Source organism: Megascapheus bottae, chromosome 18 (genome assembly GCF_031878675.1).
Source record: "Megascapheus bottae isolate mThoBot1 chromosome 18, mThoBot2.hap1, whole genome shotgun sequence".
Lineage (NCBI taxonomy): Eukaryota > Metazoa > Chordata > Mammalia > Rodentia > Geomyidae > Megascapheus > Megascapheus bottae.
In genome coordinates, this window is record NC_143526.1 from 41,965,933 (window position 1) to 41,985,498 (window position 19,566).

Here is a 19,566-nt window from a genome sequence, read left to right on the forward strand (position 1 = left end):
GTCAGGTGACTGGAAGGGGGAGTTACACAGAAATCTTCGTTTAGAAAATGTGATTTGTTTTCCTATGAAGATTTTTTTTAAGCTTCCAGTGCCCCATAAGCAAAGGCGGGAAAGGCGGGCACTGGACTCCCCAAGATGTAACGAATGCGTGAGAGCTGGGGTAGCCCGAGCATTCCAGGAAATACTTCAAAACAAACAGGGGGTCAGAGGGCCTCCCATACAGCCTCTGTCTATCCATAATTATATTTTCTAGAAACCTATTTTATGACTGTAGGACAGACTTCATGGGCACGCCGTGGTAAGCGTTTTTCCAAACTGTCTTTAATTATTCATTTGGCCATGCTATATTTTATGTTTCTTTTCATAAATGTTAATCTTTATTATTGTTTTACTGGGTGGGGGCTGGGAAGGGGGAAAACACACCCAGAGAATAAAACCTGTTATTAAATGACCCATCAGAGCGACATGGATAAATGTGGTGAGCGATTTAACTGTTCGCTATCTGCAGTTTTATACAGTTTCTATCAAACTGAAGGGTAATTTTTTTTAGTAGCTGCTTATTTTAAATGTACAAAACCCTCGTGTGTAATTCCATTAGCTGCCCTACAGCATTGCAATCTACAGTTTCCCTGAGGCTGTTGTGAAATATTGATGAAATCCTTGCTTTCGTGGCTTCCTGCGATATACTAAACATTTGTCTGATGTTAGTTGGACTTGAATGGATCCGTTCAGAGCCATATCAGCAGTGACTTCAAAGGAAGTGCTGTTGTTGTAGTATTCTTTTTCCCTCATTTTCCTTCTTGCCCTTCTTTCTTTTCCCTCCTTAACAAACCAAAGTTTCAAGGCTGTTTAACCAGGATATATACTTTATGAAAGCAAAGGTCAAATCAAATGGGCCAAGTACACACAAGAAACAGCTGATATTTACCATTGCAAATACATTTTTATTACCAGTAGCTGCTCACATCACCAGGTATTTTGATATGGGGTTAGATAGTGTCCCCCAAACACAAACAAGCAGGCAGTCTCTCTCTCTCTCTCTCTCCCTCCCTCCTTCTCTCTCTCTCTCTCTCTCTCTCTCTCTCTCTCTCTCTCTCTCTCTCTCTCTCTCTCACACACACACACACACACACATGCATGCACGTGCCCATGTGCACAAGGATGGGCGGAGGGTAGATATCAACCACCCTAGTTTAGTGGAATCTCACTCAGAGCTCAGTGTTTGTTGAATGTCACCACTAGGGACTCTCTGACAGCCTCAAATAATCATGAATGAGAAAAGTATCTCAAACGGATTCTTTTCCCAGCCCAAATCATTGGCCTTGAACTTCATAGTGTTTGAGACCAGATCTCTTTCTGTGTCTGTGGTCAGGCTGTGAGTTCTGTCTGCTGAAGTATTTGAAGAGAAGCTCTAGGAGCCAGCCTGTCTCTGAAAGCAGGTCCCTGCTCTTAGGTGAAGCTACAACCGCCTCCCCATTGGCTTCCTGCTAACAGCAACCAAGGCACCATGCTTTCATCCCCAAAGGACGCTCTCTTAGAGCTTCTCATAAGACAGATCATTTTATATACACCTATTATTAAATGGTGTGAGGACACTTAATTAATGGGTTGGCAGCCTCCAGTGCAAAGTTTCAGTCTCCACAAGGCTTTTGTGACTCTGAGGCCCTACCAAGACACACGTAAGGTACTTACTTAGCTTTTCAAATTAAGCCATTATTGAGTTCGATGGCTGGTAGCATCTTCTCCCCTCGTCCCTTCTTTGGCAAGAGTAGCCCCAACTTAACCACCACACTACCCCATAATCCAGACAGGAAAGATGGAACCAAAAGGAAGGAAACGGAAACCTCATTCTGTCCCATTCTTCCCCACCCCCCACCCCATCCCAGCAGAACCCCTGGAAGAACTACCAGCGTACTGATACTCCCACTCCAGGACCTACCAAAAGTCACCTTAGCAAATGTCCCATTCCGTGCAGCATGCACTCCTCTAATCCCAGCTTATGGGAAGCTGAGGGAAGAGCATTATGAGTGTGAGGCCAGCCTATACCACATTTGAGATCATGTCTCTAAAACACCAACAATCAACAGTAATAACGATGTGAAAAACAGTCTGAGGGAGGGGGTAACTGTTTTCAGCTACCTGCAAAGAAACAAAACCCACAAGTTCCTAAAAACAGTCATGGAAATTCACTGTAAAGATTCAAAGCACAAAGTACTTTAAAAAGCTCTTTAGCTAAGAAGAAAGAGGAGAGAGGAGAGGAGAGGAGAGGAGAGGAGAGAGGAGGGGAGGGGAGGGAAGGGGAGGACAGGAGAGGGAAGGAGAGGGGAGGGAGGGGAGGGGAGGGGTGGGTAGGAGAGGAGAGGAGCTTGCCTTTGCATTTCTGCAGAAAGGAGGGCACCAGCAAAGACTGCAAAGGTAACTTCCGTCTGTCTCCACTGTCATGAGTCTGGGATAGGAGACGCTGATTCTCTGCGTGCCTGTAGCTCCCGACAGGTCTGCAGTCTATTTACATTTGGCTAAAACAAACAGAATAAGCAGTGGCGAGGGCATCACTCAATGGTGACATGAGGGGAAAGCAAAGTCATTCTAGAATTGTTGACATGCCACGTATACAAATCATCAGTGTCTTTCTAACTAGCTCCACTTGTACATCAATCCAGACTCCCCTTCAAGAAGAATCTGCAGCAAAGTGATTTGACTTCAACTGGCAATGGAGAAGTTGGGTTATTGAGGAGTAGCTATCTCCTCCTAAGTGGTGTGTGCAAGGAATGCTGAGGGGGTCACAGCATGAGCTGGCTCCAGGAACCCTTTAAATGCTGACCTTGAAGAGGACCTGAGCAAGGGGTCAATGCCCAGTGGACTTAAGAGACAGAAGTAAAGGGCATTCAATGGTGGCTCACACCTGTAACTCTAGCTACTGAGGAGGCTAAGATCTAAGGATAGTGGTTTAAAGCCAGCCCAGGCAGGAAAAGTCATGAGATTCTTATCTCCCATGAACCAGAAAAAAAAGACAGAAATGGTGGTATGGTTCAAGTGGTAAAGCTCCACTCTTGAGTGAAAAAGCCAAGAGGGAATACAAGCCCCAATAGCAGAGAAAAACCTGACAGACAGACATCGAAATAGAACATGTTGCAAAAGGATTCCTTGGAAAATTGTCACGATATTGGCAAGGTCTGGATCCTTCAGTGCTCATTCACTGAATGTTTACTCGGTACCTGCAAAAATCCTCATTCCCAGTTGTTTAAGAAATCACCTCATCTGTAAGAAAGGAGACTTTCTGTACAGGGTGGGCCTCACTCCTTCGATGGTCAGCGGGAAATGAGAAGCTGTTCATGCTTGCTGCCTGTGACTCACCTCTGCTAAGACACGTGAAACCTTGCCACCTGACAGTACCATTGAATTAAGCAAGAATATTAGCATTACTTTAAATAGGGAATTAGCCAGACACTCTACGCGATCATAATCATAACCACATAATCATTTATTAGGCACTTTCTCCGGACCAAGCATTTTTGCCTTTTTCACCCATTTAACAATTACTGTATTTTATCTAATCTAAGAGGCCATTCAGTAAGCTGCACCACTAAGAAAGAAAAATGGTTATAATTAAACCATGAAACACGACTTTCCTCCTATCACTTAGAATTTCTATTTTATATTTGCCGAAAGTCTCTTTTAGACTTAATTCTAAAAAGATCTTTATAATATAACACACTTGTGTTTATATAATATGAGAAAGATAAGCAAAATAAGTTGGTGAAGGCATTTCTGAAAGAGCTTCCAACTGGCCCTGGCAGCCATTTCACCCTAATTCCTGAGAAGTTAAGAATATAAAAGGAAAGTCTTGGATCCGTGGAAATTCCAGGCTACACTTTTGGCTCTCTGAGAAAATCATGCTGAAATCCCAGCTGTATAGAAATCCCTACGTCCCTGTCCTGATGGGGTCTAAAGGTTAGAGTCAAGAGTTTAACCATGTAATTATGTGACAACCAATATAATTGTCTGAGTCATCTTGGAGGATTAAAATCCTAGTTATCCTCTCCTTTCCAGGTGGAAAAGAAAAGAAAGTTCTGCTGTTCTATAGAAGAATAAGGTTATTACAGTTAACAATAACTTACTGTATATTTTGAATTAGCTAGAAGAGGGGACTTTGAATGTTCCCAACACAAAGAAATGATAAAGGTTTATGGTACTAGACATGCTAATTACCTCCATTTGATCATTGCACTTTACACACGTGTTTGGAAATATCACATTTACCCACCACAAACATGTACAGTAATCATATATAAATTTTAGTAGTTTAAAACAAGTAAAATTTTACAGCAAACAAAAAAATTGGCTGTGAGTAGCAAGGGTGGCATCAATTCCTGGAAGAAAGAGGTGTGAAAATTTATTTTTCCATGTAAGTGCCACAGGACCAAGCATCTCAATTTACTGTCTCGGCAAGGGGGAGGGTACTTTGCGTACTTCCTGTCCTTGCACTTGTTTTATTTTCTGTCTGTGCACTTACTTCACTTCCTGCCCATATTTCCTGTCTTCAGCTTTCACTGTTTTCTTCTTTTCAGTTAGTTCCCAATCTTTCACCTCTAATGGAGGTAAAAATCACTCACTTCACAGAAGTATTTTCTAGAACAAAGTGCATACCAAACGCTTCCCACTGTGTCAGGCACAAGTAGGTACTAGAAAGAATGAGAAGAAAACTCCCCAGGTAACAGAGATCTCACGAGAGTTCTGTGAGTCTCACTATTTAGATTTACAATTCTTCTTTTGTGTGAGTTAGTTTCAGTAATTAATTCATATTTAACAATTTATTGGTGAGGTGTTCACGATTTTAGCAATTGAGGTAGTTGAACATGAAAAATCTTTAAGGATGAATGATAAAATAGAGTCTGTTCTGTTACAGCTCACATGCCGACAAATTCATTCGCCATTGGTAAATCGGCCAATGAGATGGGTATAATGAACATGTCACATTGATTCACATATAATTTTCCCAACACATTATTGTTTAGTGACACTAACAGAAGCCAAGTGCAAATTTCACCAACCCAGCACAAGGTGGCAAGCTAAGGATCATCAATGACTGGTGAAACTACCCACCCCTTGCCTTCTTCTTTACTCAGAGTGACCATTTTGTGTCTCAGAAGTCTTAGGCCACCTCAGCCTGATCATTCCAAGATGTCTTCCTAAATTCCTTCTGGGTGGCCAGGAGTTTGGCCTAGTGGTTAAAGTGCTTGCCTAGCATGCATGAAGACCCGGGTTCGATTCCTCGATACCACATACATACAAAAAAGCCAGAAGTGGTGCTGAGGCTCAAGTGGTAGAGCTCTAGCCTTGAGAAAGTCCAAGGACAGTGCTCAGGCCCTGAACTCAAGCCCAGGACTGGAAAAAAAAATTCCTTCTGGGTGACTGTCATTATTGTAACTTGCAACTGTGGGACTGTGGGTCCTAGCTCATCCGTTCTCTCTCTGTGTATATAGCTCTCTTAACTATAGGTTCTTTAAGTTTTTAGTATGAGTGATCAAGTTCTTTTAATAGAAACAGTGGGTTTTTTTAATTTTTATATTTGTTATTGCTTGCCTACTTATAATCGGGAAGTTGACTACTTGCTCATTTGATTTTGAGACAGGGTCTTGCAGTAGAGTCCAAGCTCACCTGGAAATTGACGTCCTAACGGCTGCCTCTTGTTGTAAGCAAGCAATCTTGTCCTCATTGTTCACATAAATGCTCTGATCTTAGTGCAAGGTTTTGCAATGCAAGCTCTGTCTTGGCTAGCAAGAGAAGCATGTCCACCTGTGCTATTCCCACCGGCGCAGAGCACAACTTGGTAGAAACTGACTTGGATGAACTAGAACACACGGCCCGGCAAGGCAGAGTCTCTGGGGTGTAATAAATTCATTTCAAAGCTGAAATCTTCTATATTCCAGGGTTGTTGTTTTAGGGAAGTTGTTTAACTTCTGGAAACCGAAGAGCCCTCATCTTTAAAGCCTGCGCTAAAGCTGTCAGACCCACCTTTTGGAGAGCTGTGAGACCCCCAATATGACAGCCACATATCTAGAGCACTTCCTAAGTGATATTGTTAGACTCTTATCCACCAAGGGAGCAGCTTGTAAACAAATAGGGTTTCGACACTGGAGTAGAGAATACCAGCTTCACAGCAAACCGGGGTCAGATGGAGGTCTCAAAATCAATGCTTCTAATTGATTTTAGCAGAGGAGTTCTTATGGGTATTTGAAGCCCCACTTCACTCTCTTGAATCACACCCAGTTTACGTAATGGAGGAAAAAAATAATCCTTCCAAGCCAATGTGAAAAGCACTTTGTTCTCTGGTCTGTACTTCTGCCATTGAACCAGCTGGCTTAGCCTCAGATTCTTTGGGCAAGATGTCCACGCATGCCTGCCTGCTTGTCGGCAGGCCTCGAGCTGAGCGAGGGGAGCAGCTCTCTTCCTCTCTGTATGAAAAATACAGCTAAGGAAGAGATACTGCCCCCACGGCTAGGAAAGATGAGATTATTTGTAAGTGGCTTGTTAAAGAGCACACGATTTTCTTCAGAAGCCGATGCGATTTATCATGTTATTATATATTTAGGGACTCTTGGAAAATGCTGTTATTTACTCAACCGACTGTGCATATAGACTATTTAAAGCAGATTTTTGACCCAGTAGACTATACCGGCTCCATCCATCCTCTCAACGAGCATGAGGGGGCTCTTAAATATGCAGATTATTGTCACAATAGACTACAAGCAGGACAAACATACTCCAGAAGGGTACAGGGAAGTCCCCAGGGGATGATTTGTCTTTAAAAACCATTTTTAAGGCAGACCTATCCATAGAGGCAGGTTCTATGGCTTTGGAGGGGATTTTTGGTTTTCAGAATAGGATTCTCTTATAAGCACACTTTGTGCTTTGGACTTTTCTGCTGTTGCTTTTGTTTGGTCTGTGGGCATCTACTATAATAATGCTTGTCTTCTACGGAATGCTTGGTAATACCATGAAGAGTTTAAGCTGGTTTTACTTTGACAGGCTGAAGAGCCATTCTGTTAGGCTACAGCAAATCTGTGTATTTGGCTTTTTTAATTCAAGGTAGATTCAGACCATGATACTTCATGGCAAGCAACAAATATTTTCACTAACTTGAAAGAAAAATAAGGAATGTGTTTGGAAGAGTGAAGACTAGCTGTCTGAAAGGGGAAGATCCATGCCCCTGTGAGAATCAAGGCAGCAGAATTAACAAGTGATCTTTTTCGTGGCTCACCTATTCTAACCATGGTGTCTTTAAAACACAGGGTTAGAATTCAAATTGCCCTGAGTAAGAGTCTGATTGGCCAAGTTGGGGTCATGAGTCTGTTACTTTAATAGAAGGATTAAGACAGTGAAGGAAAAGAGAATGTTCTCATACTTTTGCTTTGTTTCCCTGCTCTGTAATTATCAAATAGATAAGCACACATATATCACACAATGTGACCTTGATAGATGTTGTTGGTTTGTTTGTCTTGGAAACTCATGAAGTTAAACCCCTGTGGTTACACTCGGTGTGCCTGTGAAAGAGCAGGTTTGTGTCACCCCTAACAAGGGCATTCTTACATCACATCCAAGTTGATTCTATAATATAAAAAAAAGTCTGAGCCAGCTGGATTCCAGTGGCTCATGCCTATATTCCTAGCTACTCTTATCTCCAATTCACTGCCAAAATAATTAGCTTAGGGACAGCACCAAGGCCTTGAGTTCAAGCCCCAGGACCGGCATACTCAAAAAACGTTCTGATCCAGGCCCAGAAAAAGAAAGGGCTTCATGCACTCACTCATACGGGGAGTCTAAAGAGCTGACTTCACCAGAGTTGAGTGGAATAGTGGTTATCAGAAGCTCAAGAGGATAAAGGGAGGCTAGCCAATAGCATGATGCTGCCATTGGATAAGTTGCTGCACCCAACCATAATGAATACAATATTTCGAAAAATTGTTGAGAAGATGTTACATGTTCTCAACACAAAAACATGATGAATGGTTATGATGATGCAGATCCTAATTACCTTGATTTTATCACAGCACAATATACACATGGTTAGAAACATCACAGTGCATGTAATTTCCACACACAATATGCATGTTCATATGCACACAAGAATATATACACGAAGGAAACAATACAGCGTGCAAAATGTGTGTCTATACATTAACAAGCCCGATGTGGTGATAAGAATGTATGCGTTGCTAACTATATATTGGTTGATTGCTGGAGGAGATTAAATTCCCACACATGGGATTCTCCTCCCTCCTCTATCTCTGCATTCCTCTCCCAGGAGAAGAGCCAAGCTGGGGCTATTGGAGGGGACCCTGACACAGTGATCTAAGCCCTTTCCTGTTTATCCATGTCTTTTATAGGTCAGGGCACAGAAAAGATGACAGGTCTCGAAAAGACCATTCTTAAATTAGCCCTAACCTAAAAATCAAAGGGTCGAAACCTCCCTGGAGACTTTTCCTCTTGGATTATTCCAGTCATCGATTGGAAGAGATCGAAGGCACTTCCACATCTCCCGGAAGCTGAACCATTTCCAAGAACAGTTTCGTTCAACTGTCCAGGGCACGTTTGGTCACACATCACATTTGCTGTTTTATATAAATTGCCTCCTTTAAAAGCTAACCTAGTTAATTAAGCTGGAAAATAGGTCAGGATTTACTTGGCAGCATTGCCAGCGCCCTTTAGAAATGTGAATCCCTTTCATCATTAACTTTTGTTTGTTTGTTTCTTGTCTGTAAAACTACTCAATCAGAGAAGAGCACTTAAATGAATCCTGAAGGAATTGGTTGAGAATAATGCTAGTAGTCTAACGGATTTGTTTTTCCAGACAAAACTTGAAAGAGTACATAGAAAAACTCCTGAGACACCCACCTGGGTTACCCCATCTTTAGGACAAGGATTTCGTTCCTGTAATGATGAGAGGCGGCAAGTGCAGGGTAAATCCCCATGTGGCATTCCCAGCTCATCACAATTCTCAGACTTAGCCATCTTCAAACAATCTTCAAGCTAGGGACTCATCCTTAACGCCAATGCATAAAAAGACAGACTGACTGCCAATGCTAGACGATGTGAGATGAGATAGAGAAAGGAGCCAAGGCTTTCTTTTTGTTTCTCTTGAATAGCAGGAAGTAATCTCCTCCGGCCAGGCCTCCAACCCATGGATGAACAGAAAGAAGTTTTCCTTCCACCAGCCACAGGCACATTCTCAGAAAATATTGATTTGGTTATTCTCCTTGGCTTGAAATTGAATTGAAATCAATGAATAAAATTCAAGTGTATCAGATAGGAAATCGTGCTTAACTGATGGAATCACTCATTGATATACTTTATTTGGGTACTCAACAGATATTTGAGTAGCATGTGCTGTGAGTGGTAGTGAGACTCAGCCAAAATGGTGCTCTCATCGAGAAGAGACTTCTGAGTATATTGCAAATTGACGACAGGAAAGCCGAAGGACAGAGCAAGGGACTGACATGGAAAATAGCTCTGGCCTTTAGGGCTTTGAGAAGAGTAGGTGGAGGAACAGGAGATCAGAAGTTTCTGTAAAGAGATAAGAGCAGCAAAGACAGAAGGAACAAGGGGGATTTCGACATAGAAGGGAAAATGGCATGTCCGTGAGCTGGGAAAGGGGGATAATTTGATAAGTTTAGAAAGCAGGCAGAAGAATTTTGCCTTTCAAGTCCTCAGCAAAACAGACATGTGAGGGGTGGGTGGGAATGGTCAGATGAATGGACGACGGAGGGCAACTGATCAAGATGTATTGTATCAGCCGGGCGCGGTGGCTCATGCCTGAAATCCTAGCTACTCAGGAGGCTGAGATCTGAAGATCAAAGTTCAAAGCCAGCTCGGACACAAATGGACCTGAGACTCCAATCTCCAATTAATCTCCAGAAAATGGGAAGTGGTGCTTTGTTCAAGGGTAGGGCAGTAGCCTTGAGCTGAAGAGCTCAGGGACAGCGCCCAGACCGAGTTGAAGCCCCATGACCCACAAAAAAAAAAAAAAGATGTGTTGTATCCATACATTGACACATCAAATTGAAAGCCTTCTGTACACCATCTAAACAACACTTTAAATGTCAATATTGTAAAAGGGGGAAGATGGTAGCGCTAGATCCAAGACGGAAGCAGATGATCTAGGAGATGAGTAACAGAGGGCAGATTCTACATATGTTCCACAAGTAGAAGAGATATTTCTGGTGACAAATCGGGACCAGAGTGTGATGGAAAGGGAGGAACCCAACAGCAGACTCCAAAGCCCAACAGGCTCAAACTCAAACTCTAATTCCTCCTACTGACTCATCAGATAGAAGTAGTGTTCTCATTGGGAGTGGGTGAGGGGAGGAAATGGGGACAAAAACATGAGAAGGGGCATCAGTGTGTGAGAAGTAATGTACCTACTACCTGACGAATGTAACTGTAACCCCTCTATACATTATCCCGACAATTTAAAAAAAGAACTTTCTCTGTGATCCAATGTCATCATTGCACAGAGTGAAATAAAAAAGACAACTATAGTGATAAAAATGATGTGCCTTGCATAAAGAAACTAGACCACTGCTCTTACATGTAAGCCTGACCTCTGAAGACACTCGCTGCCAGTATTTTCTGACGCAGGAAACGTGTGGCCCCAGAGCTGGAAGTCCTTTTTATATGGAGGTGCTCTGATCCATGCTGATCTGCAAGGTTGATAAGGGATGCAGGTGGATCCTGGAAGCTTGAGCTAGGAGTTCTTTAGAGTCGATCAGATGTACCACAGTGGAAACCCAGCTCTGTTTCTAAGTGGGAGGAACAGAAAGGAATTCTGTTTGGTGGGCTGGTCACAACGATGGCCAGGCCAACACGAAGAAAGAAAGACTCATTATCAGAGTTAATCATTGTAAAGCTGGGGAAAAAGTCCAAACGCCAGAGCCTCTTTCCCTGTTGGGGTCTTGGTCTTACAACAGGGAATGTCTTTCCACGTTGGATTTCTATGACTCTAGAGGAACAGCAAACCCCCTTTTTTTAAACCTGAAATGCAAAAGTCAGACTGCTTCCTGACAGTGCCAATTTAGTTTCTCTGAGGCAACAGTAGGCTTTTTTCTTTCTTGCTTTTTTCCTTCTTAATGGAAAGTGGGCATAGCCACGAAGTCAGCAAAAGAAGCAGGTTAAAATGTGTCCATTCTTGGCTAATGCAGTTAGACGTTTTTGAGAAAAGGCAATGAGAAGTGGTCATTATCCATTATCTGCATGAAATATTTCAGAGAAAGAAATACCATTTGCCAAAAAAAAATAAATGAATGAATAAAAAAGAAAAAAATGAAGAGAAAAAGAAAAAGAAGGATGTTTGACTTCAAGCCAGGCAAGAAGGAAACAAGATCACCTTCTAACTCTGTGGGATGGCTTTGTTAACAATATGATTTCAAGTAAAACTAGAATGTACGTCGGAAAAAGTACAGATGGTGCTTTCATTTCACGTACTTTCTGAAGGTCACTCTGGGCGATGATTCACTGTCCATTTTCTTGGCAAAGGAATAAAAATAAAAACTCTTCAGTCATGCAAACATACATACATACATAACATACATACATATGTATGTATATCTGTACCTATATATATATATATATGGGTGTTTATAAATCCTTATGTGGGAAAATGGATAGGAAATAAATGTGCATATTTTGCTGAAAGATGTTGTTACAACCTGAAAAGTCAAAGTCTAAAAAAAAAAATCTTAATTTGATTGCCCAGCGTCAGTCCTGCTATGCAGTTTCTTTGTTTTCTCTGTTTTTTCCTCATGCTTCTCCCCTGCCCCTGATTTATGGCTCTCTCGGTGTGAGGATAATACAAGAATAATGATTTCTAAAGTAGAGCTACCAGAAAGCTTATGAAATGGCCCCCTTCTCACCCTTCTCCATGAATATTTTCTCACTCTGCTTGTTTAAATTGTCACCAAGACCTGTCCCAATAATAATACATGCTGCACTGAAAATTCTAGGTAGCTGACTATAAAGCATTTTTCTTGGAGACCTTCTGCTTTGAACATTAGTCATTTCTCTCAACGCAAAGCCAGAGGCCTCCAACAAAGACCTCTTTCCCTCCACTGGTGGGTTGCTTTATTTCTTGAGGACTGCTCACATTATCGTCATGGACAATGACCTAACGACTTGCTCTTCCATGTTTATGTGTTGCTTTTATAGAAGTTAAAAAAAAAATACCACCGGCTCCTTGTATAATTGATTTAATAGTAAATAACCGATCCAGCAGAAACTCTTTGCTTGCACATGACAGTCACAAGGCTGGGCCATATCTAATGCAAATAGGATCTCAAGGCTGCTGGTTTGGAGTAAGATTTATAGCCAACAAAGAAAGCTGCAGTCATCTGATCCTAGCCATCTGTTGGTTCAGGATGAAGCTCTGTGTGTGAGAGTTTATGAAGTATCGAAGCCTGAAGCTGGAAAGTTAGGAGGAAGTTCTACTGCCTTGGTATCTCAAGTGTATTCTAGCAACCTTACAAAGCATATGCTACGAGTATTCTTATTTTTTAGCTGCAGAAACCATGCCTTTGAGAGTTTCCAAGATCTTCCCAAAATTACATCACATCCCAAGTACTGTCAGTGTGATTCCCAAGACTGATAGGCCATCTTTCCAATATATTCACCCATCAGTCCTTGAAGCCATAATTTCTTTCTCTCTTAGTATTTCCCAAGCAGTCCAAGCTAGGAGCCATTGTCTAAGGAACACACCATCTAAGGGACACTGGTTCTTTGGCCTTCCACAGATGGTTTCCTAGGCACATGTAGCAACATTGAGGAGAACGGACAGATGGTTCCACTGGTGAGCAGTCTTGTCATTCCCTTTGGGGCTCCTCAATCTTTTTGGAACCAGTGAACCCCACACAGCTCCTGGGAAGTGGTTCCTCATCTACAAACCTGGAGTGGATGTGAGAGTCTACATTTCCATCAGGTTTCTGAGCACTGCTACTGATGTGGTAGTCGAAAGACCATAGTTTGAGTAGCAAGCATTTCTAGGACATCATCTTCCTCGTCTTCATCCTCAGAAAGACCTGCGGGAGGCAGGCAAGGCTTAGCATGACTGATACATGGAGGTGGAATTAAAGAGCTGACAGAGAAATGGAGTCAGAGGGAAAACTAGCAACGCATCCAGATCTTTAACCATGGAAGCCTCCTCTTGTCCCCCAAGCTCAGCAGCTCCGAAAAAATGGATTTCAGAGACGACCCATCAGATCTTACCTGTATAATTGGCTGAACAAAGTATGTAGCGACCCTAGGCTGACTCACTGCGTAGCAATTGCACTTTCCACTGTGGCCCCGACTGGGCAGCTACCACCATGCTTTACTGTCACTCTACCCAGTTGAACGCTCCTTGCTACTTTTCTAGGATTGTTTCATTCCTCACATCACCCACTTGACTCACTTCAGATGCCTGCTCTCCTCCCCTCCCAGAACCTTCCCATCCCCAACTTTATGTCAGATTTATATGGGCAGCACATCTCATCTCTCTTGTATTTCTCTGGCCTTTGGAGAGCCATTGGGGCGGAAATCTCCCACCCCTCTGAAACTTGACTGAAGTGTCTTGCCTATGGTAGCTGTGGAATAACTATTTCTTGAGTAAATGCATAAACAGAGGAACCACAGAGAGCTGTCATCACAGCATCTTCCCCGAACTCAAACTAGCTTCATTCCCCTTGGCTAGAAACCCAGATGTAGATGAAGCCACAAGGCACAGTGAGAAACAAGTTTCACTGTTTGAAAATCTGGGACAATAGCTCAAGAAGATGTTAGCAAGTCCAGTACAAAAGTAGACAGTTTTGCTTTCAGACAGATAGGCATCCATGATCCGGAACAGGAAACAGAAAAGAGATGTTATTTTGATGGCCTTCAGAAAGTTCTTCATCTCCATTTCCAGGGAGTACTTCCAGTGTCAGGAGACACTCCCAGTCACTCTACCCACTCTGTCTTCAAACTCCCTCCAACAAACAGTTCTCCTTATTTGGATCTGGCATTCAAGTGGAGGAGTGACAAACTCCCGCCAGCATGGTGAATAAGCAATACTGACATCAGTGAGTCACATGTGGTATGACATGGATGAAAACCCAAATGCCATGAATTGTGTTGCTGCTCTTGAAAGTCTTCCTGTTTGGAAATGTGCAGGAACTCTGATGACTTCTCCAGACAGCGGAGGACGCAGAGGGGCGTCCTTGGCATGTAATGCTTGCACTGTCCACACCTGAAGTGCAGGGGCGCCCTGGTGTCAGGGATTCTCACAGCTATCTAGTCTCTTCCTAGAAAGCGTACGGGACCCTTACTCTGGACCTAGCCCCCACTGCAAAGTAGCTCAGCTTTCTTGAACACTGAATCTTCTTCTTTCTCTCTATTCAGCCTGCCAACAAGAGTACCAATTAGTGCCAATAATAACGTACAAGCTAACAGACTTAGACCACAGCCACCAAAACACTGAAGGCTCACGACAGGAAGGCCTTAACCCAGGCCATCATTTAGCGCACCTACTGGGTACACAGCAAGAGATTCTTCCCCTCCCTCCTTCACATCTGCCTCGCACAATGCAGATTCATGGTGAGATTTTAAACTGTCATGTACGGAAATAGATTGGTGAAAATGATGTTGTCACCGTTGGGTGTGCTGTTAAATCAGATCTTGGTAGAATCCTGCCTTATTTTTGAAAATCAGCCTTCTTGAGTTTTAAATTGTGCTTGGGCTAGAGCTGTCCCGTCTCTAATGCATTTAACAACCTGCCATTGCTTTCCTTAGTAGTACCGGAGAGTAGGGAGTTTCAAGACAACTACTGAAACGTATATGAACAAACATTGGGCTATCTGTGAATTTTTTTTTTGCACAGTCTTAGTCAAGTCATTCTGAGTAGAAGCTTTCAGATGAATTGAGCTGCTCTTGTTTTTATTGTATTGTATAAAGGGGTTACAGTTATATTCGCCACATAGTAGGTGCATTACTTCTGATGAGCTGCTCTGTTTTAAACAAGCAATCCTTTCACATCTTTTAACTTTTAACCCAAGAAGATATTTCTGAAATGTAAAGGTTTGTCTAAATTGTGCACACAAACAAAAACTATTCAGGAAATACACTATATCAATCATAATTCTCCTTTTATTTTTTTTTGGGGGGGACAATACTGGGATTTAAGTTCCAGGTCCCACACTTGTTCTGAGAGCCCTCTGCCTCTGGAGCCATGAATCCAGCCTTGCATTTTGCTAGTTAGATGGAGATGGAGTTTCGCAGACTTTTCAACCTGGGCTGGTTTTGAAATACCCTCTTCCAGATCTCCACTTCCTGAGTAGCTAGGATCAAAGATGTGAACCCTTAATTCCAGGTTATTTCTCCATTTTTGTGTAGCAGATGTCACAGAACAGTTAATAAACTTTGTCTTATGGAAAACTAATCCCATGATTTCAAAGAGGCTAAGTGTGAATCTATTTTGACTCAATCTTGAGGGCATAATTCCTGCAGGTTTGATGCTTGCTTTCATTCTTCATATGCAAATAGAGTTGGGTGGCTTGGTTTGTCTGAAAAGCTGATTTATGGGGCTGTCCTGATTTTGTCATTGAGTGAATTGATAAGAATGGTTGCAATTCACACCTGATCTGTGGAGAATTTTTGTGGAGGAATTTTTACTCACTGGAGGTGGCAGTGGTACTGCTGAGTAGCCACAGTTTGCAGCTGGAATAGTACTTGTTCAGTGTCTGATTTACTCATTCTTTCAAGTCATTTGTGGACAGGAGGTGGTCACCCTGCCAGGGTGTAATCAGATTGTGGGGAGGGCTAGGTGTCTGATTCATGAAGACAGAAGGGGAAAAACCAACCAAGAAATAAGAGATTGAAATGTTTGACACATGCTACAGAGTTGCTCCAAATGGAAAGTTAAACATAAAAAGGAGAGAGATGTCAGGATAGGCCCCTTTGAGTAAAAGCCATTTGAGCCAGGTACTAATGACTCACTCCTGTACTCTGGAAGTTAAAATCTGAAGACCACAGCACAAAGCCAGCTCCAGCAGCAAAAGCAGAAAGACTCTTACCTACAATGAACCAGCAAAATGCCAAAAGTGGAAGAATTGCTCCAAGGGTAGTATGTCACTTTTGAGCAGAAAAACTAAGCAAGAGCACAAGACAGACAGGCAGGCAGGCAGGCAGGCAGATAGACAGACAAAGGGGGAGGAGGAGGAGGAAGAAGAGGAGGAGGAGGAGGAGGAAGAGGAGGGGGAGGAAGGGATGGAGAAGAGATGGAGGAGGAGGAGGAAAGGAAAGAAGAGAAAAAGAAAGAAGGAAATTTTCTAACAGACTGTAAGATCTAATGCATTAACAGTGAGTCACTCGATTGAACAATATGGCAACCTCATTTGAACATCTGATCAGGGCTCATGGGGTGGAAGAGAAATGATCTCATGACTCTGACACTGAGATAAAGAACTGAGAGTCCCTCCTATGGATGGGTTCATTTCCTGTGGCAAGGAGTGAGGTTAGAAATGTAGGTTGGAAAAGGGGATGTTCACAAAGTTGAATCTTCCACCAAGAATCAGCAAAGATGTAAGACTCTTTCTCAGTGCACCCTATTGTCATTGTGATGCTTCTCATTTGTTAAATAAGTATTCATGAGAATAAACTTGACACTCATCCACTTATAAAAAGATTTACACATGATGCCATCTGACTCACCAAATCAGAGAGAGGGGAGAGAGGGGGAGGGGGGAGACTCATTACCCACTGAAATCACCCATATTCTGGCTGCCTTTCCTTGCTTGCTTCTGCTGCCAGGGGCAAACAAAATCACTTAAGTCAAGTGCACAGTTTTAAATGTATAATATGAAAATGTGTTTTTGAGAAACTCCTTGGAACCCTCAGCCATTGTTAAAATACACTCACTTTGACAGATGCTTTGGCACTTTTTTTATGAGGCTTTTCAACACGTTACCTTATCGGGTGCATGAGATTTAGTTTGCTCGGCAGATGAAAACAGACAAAAAGGGTCTCTCGGCACGAGTTACTCTTCTGTAAAGGTTATAGTAAACATGTCAATGCCTAATTAAGCAGAAAATTTTATCTGTATTGTGGGGGAGGCGGGTGCTGTCTCTGACTTTTCTTCCTGGGAATCCCGGTTAGAAGGACGAAAGTAGATTGCAAGGTAGAGCTGGTCTGGAAAGCTGAGCTTCTAAATGTCAATTGAAAGAAAGAAAACATATAAAGAGCACTTCTTTTCTCCTAGTTGGAAAATGACTGCATTGGCTTGGTAGATTGCATGTGTGTGTGCATGTATGCATTTGCACAGGTACCACTGTGCCTGTGTATCTCACAAAACACAAACTGCAATTCACCTTCTACTACATATCAGGCAGAGTCCTGGGCAGGAAAAACACGGAGATGAAAAGAATTCCAGCAATGCTTTTAAATCAGTGCCATGATGGAAAGCTCTTTTCACTGCCCCAAGATTTCTTCACTTGTTCTGTGTGTGTGTGTGTGTGTGTGTGTGTGTGTGTGTGTGTGCATGCATGCCAGAATTCACACTTACTTTTCTCAGTTTGCTGTGACAACACTAACCTTAGTGTGGTGATAATATGTCACACCCTCTTTTTCTTCCAAAGTAACACTATTTGATTGATAATCGCCTCATGCTGTCCTCAGAAGTGATCCTATTTGGTCAGGAAAGATAACACACACTTGTGATTCCAGCACTATGGAGGTGAAGACAGGAGAATCTCAAGTTCAAGGCCCACTTGACCACAATGACAACTTCAGAAAAGTAACCCTACTTGATTGATGAAATTTGTCTGGTTTTTGAATGAGCTTCCTTGGCTCAGTGGAAAACCATTTATATTCTTATTAAAATGTAGAACTTTGTCCTTGAACTTAATGACCTAACCAGATCTATGAGCCTGGAAATCAGTCCAGGTGGGAGAAAAGGCAAGGAGAAGGGCAAGGGTAAGCTGACTTGGTTTTGTTATTTTTAACTAGTTTTCTTATAAGTAGCTGCCACTCATGAATGGCTATCTGACTCAATTGAATTTTTGTTTCTTCACACCAATTTATGGAACTAAGGACCAGCAACAGTAATTTAATGAACAATTCATTTGTCAACTTGCTGGGAAAACAAAACCAACACTCCCATAACTAGAGAACAACCAACAGAAGCATAAAATCTATGGATACATTGATATATATATATATATATATTTAAATTTCATCTGGCTTTGTGGTTTCCTGCCTTTTATGGGCTCTTGCCTCTAGCATTCCACAATTTTCCTTCCTGAGGTGATGACTGTCTAGGTGTATTTTGTTCAAATTTCATTACTTACCCTTTCACCTCTGCATCTTGGCAACGCTTCTGTGATCTTTAAGTTAGTAATAGAAACTAAGTCCTGAACCAGGCAATGTGCATTCTCATTCAACAGACTCAAGATCATGTCCGGATGCTGCAATTCTGTCTGTGAGAACCTGTATTAATTTCTCAACATTACAGCCTCAGTTTTCCAATGTAGGAAATGAAAATAACAATAATCAGTAATAATCTATTTTGTGGGGGCTATCAGAAGACATGAATGAATGCATTTTCAGGTGTTAGTGTGGGTTCCAAGAGATGACAAACTGCCTGATTAATATTCATAATCTTTGCCATCATCCTCAGCTCCTGGTATCTGTGACCACAGCCGCCTTATTCCTGGCAATCCTCTTTGTCCTCAAACCCTTGCCATCTACCTGGCAGCCCAGATCTCTAGTCCAAGAGGATGGAAGTAATAGCATTTGCTTTTATGTTTTGCCCAAATAGCTAGCTGCCAGCTACCAAGAGGAGATCGAAGCTCATAAAGAGAAATGCTGTATTAAGACCATGCAAGCCTTGCAAATCTCAAGCTGAATCTTTTTCTTGGATACATCATTGGTTGCCTTTTATCCACCTGGCTCTGAAAGGCCAGGTGAAGAAAATGAACCCCTGGACACAATAGCCACTTTCCGCCCCCCCCCAGCCCCTCATTGATGGATATTTGCCCACTAATTCCCTCTGCAGCTAGCTCTCTCATGTCTTCATTTTCCCTATGCAATTACTGGTCCTAAATCCTTGCAGTGAAGGGAAAGCAGGCATCCCAATAGCATTTTGCATCTACAAATCAAACATATAATTGGCATCTCAGGACGGGTACCCACAAATCACAGTGCATTTGAAATTACACCAACAAGATCGACAGCCATTTTCAGCCTCGTCTGGAAAGGTCTTCATAAACCTGTTTGAGAATAATAGAACAGTCCCCAAATCTCCCATTCAAACACCGTTTGCCATTATTTTTTAAAAGCGTTATATTTGCTGTACTGACGTAATTTTTCAGCTATCAGTGGAAGATTTTATTTGCATACTCCACAATCTCTCCTCCTGCTGTATGACTCTCCACAAAAAGGAAAAGACATTGTCTATCAAAAACATATTGGCTGTGTGTCCAGCAATCTGGGTGCTCAAAATCTGACATATTTAGATGAGCCTATGTCATTATAGTCAAATATTTTGGTAAACTTTGTCACTGAGTCGCC

At 42.2% G+C, this 19,566-nt stretch overlaps 1 protein-coding gene across 3 annotated transcripts in view; it reads left to right on the top strand.

The window, feature by feature from the left end:
- Tshz2 (teashirt zinc finger homeobox 2) overlaps nucleotides 1–19,566 on the top strand; it is a 370,238-nt gene that overhangs the window by 203,816 nt on the left and 146,856 nt on the right. The window lies entirely within an intron of this gene.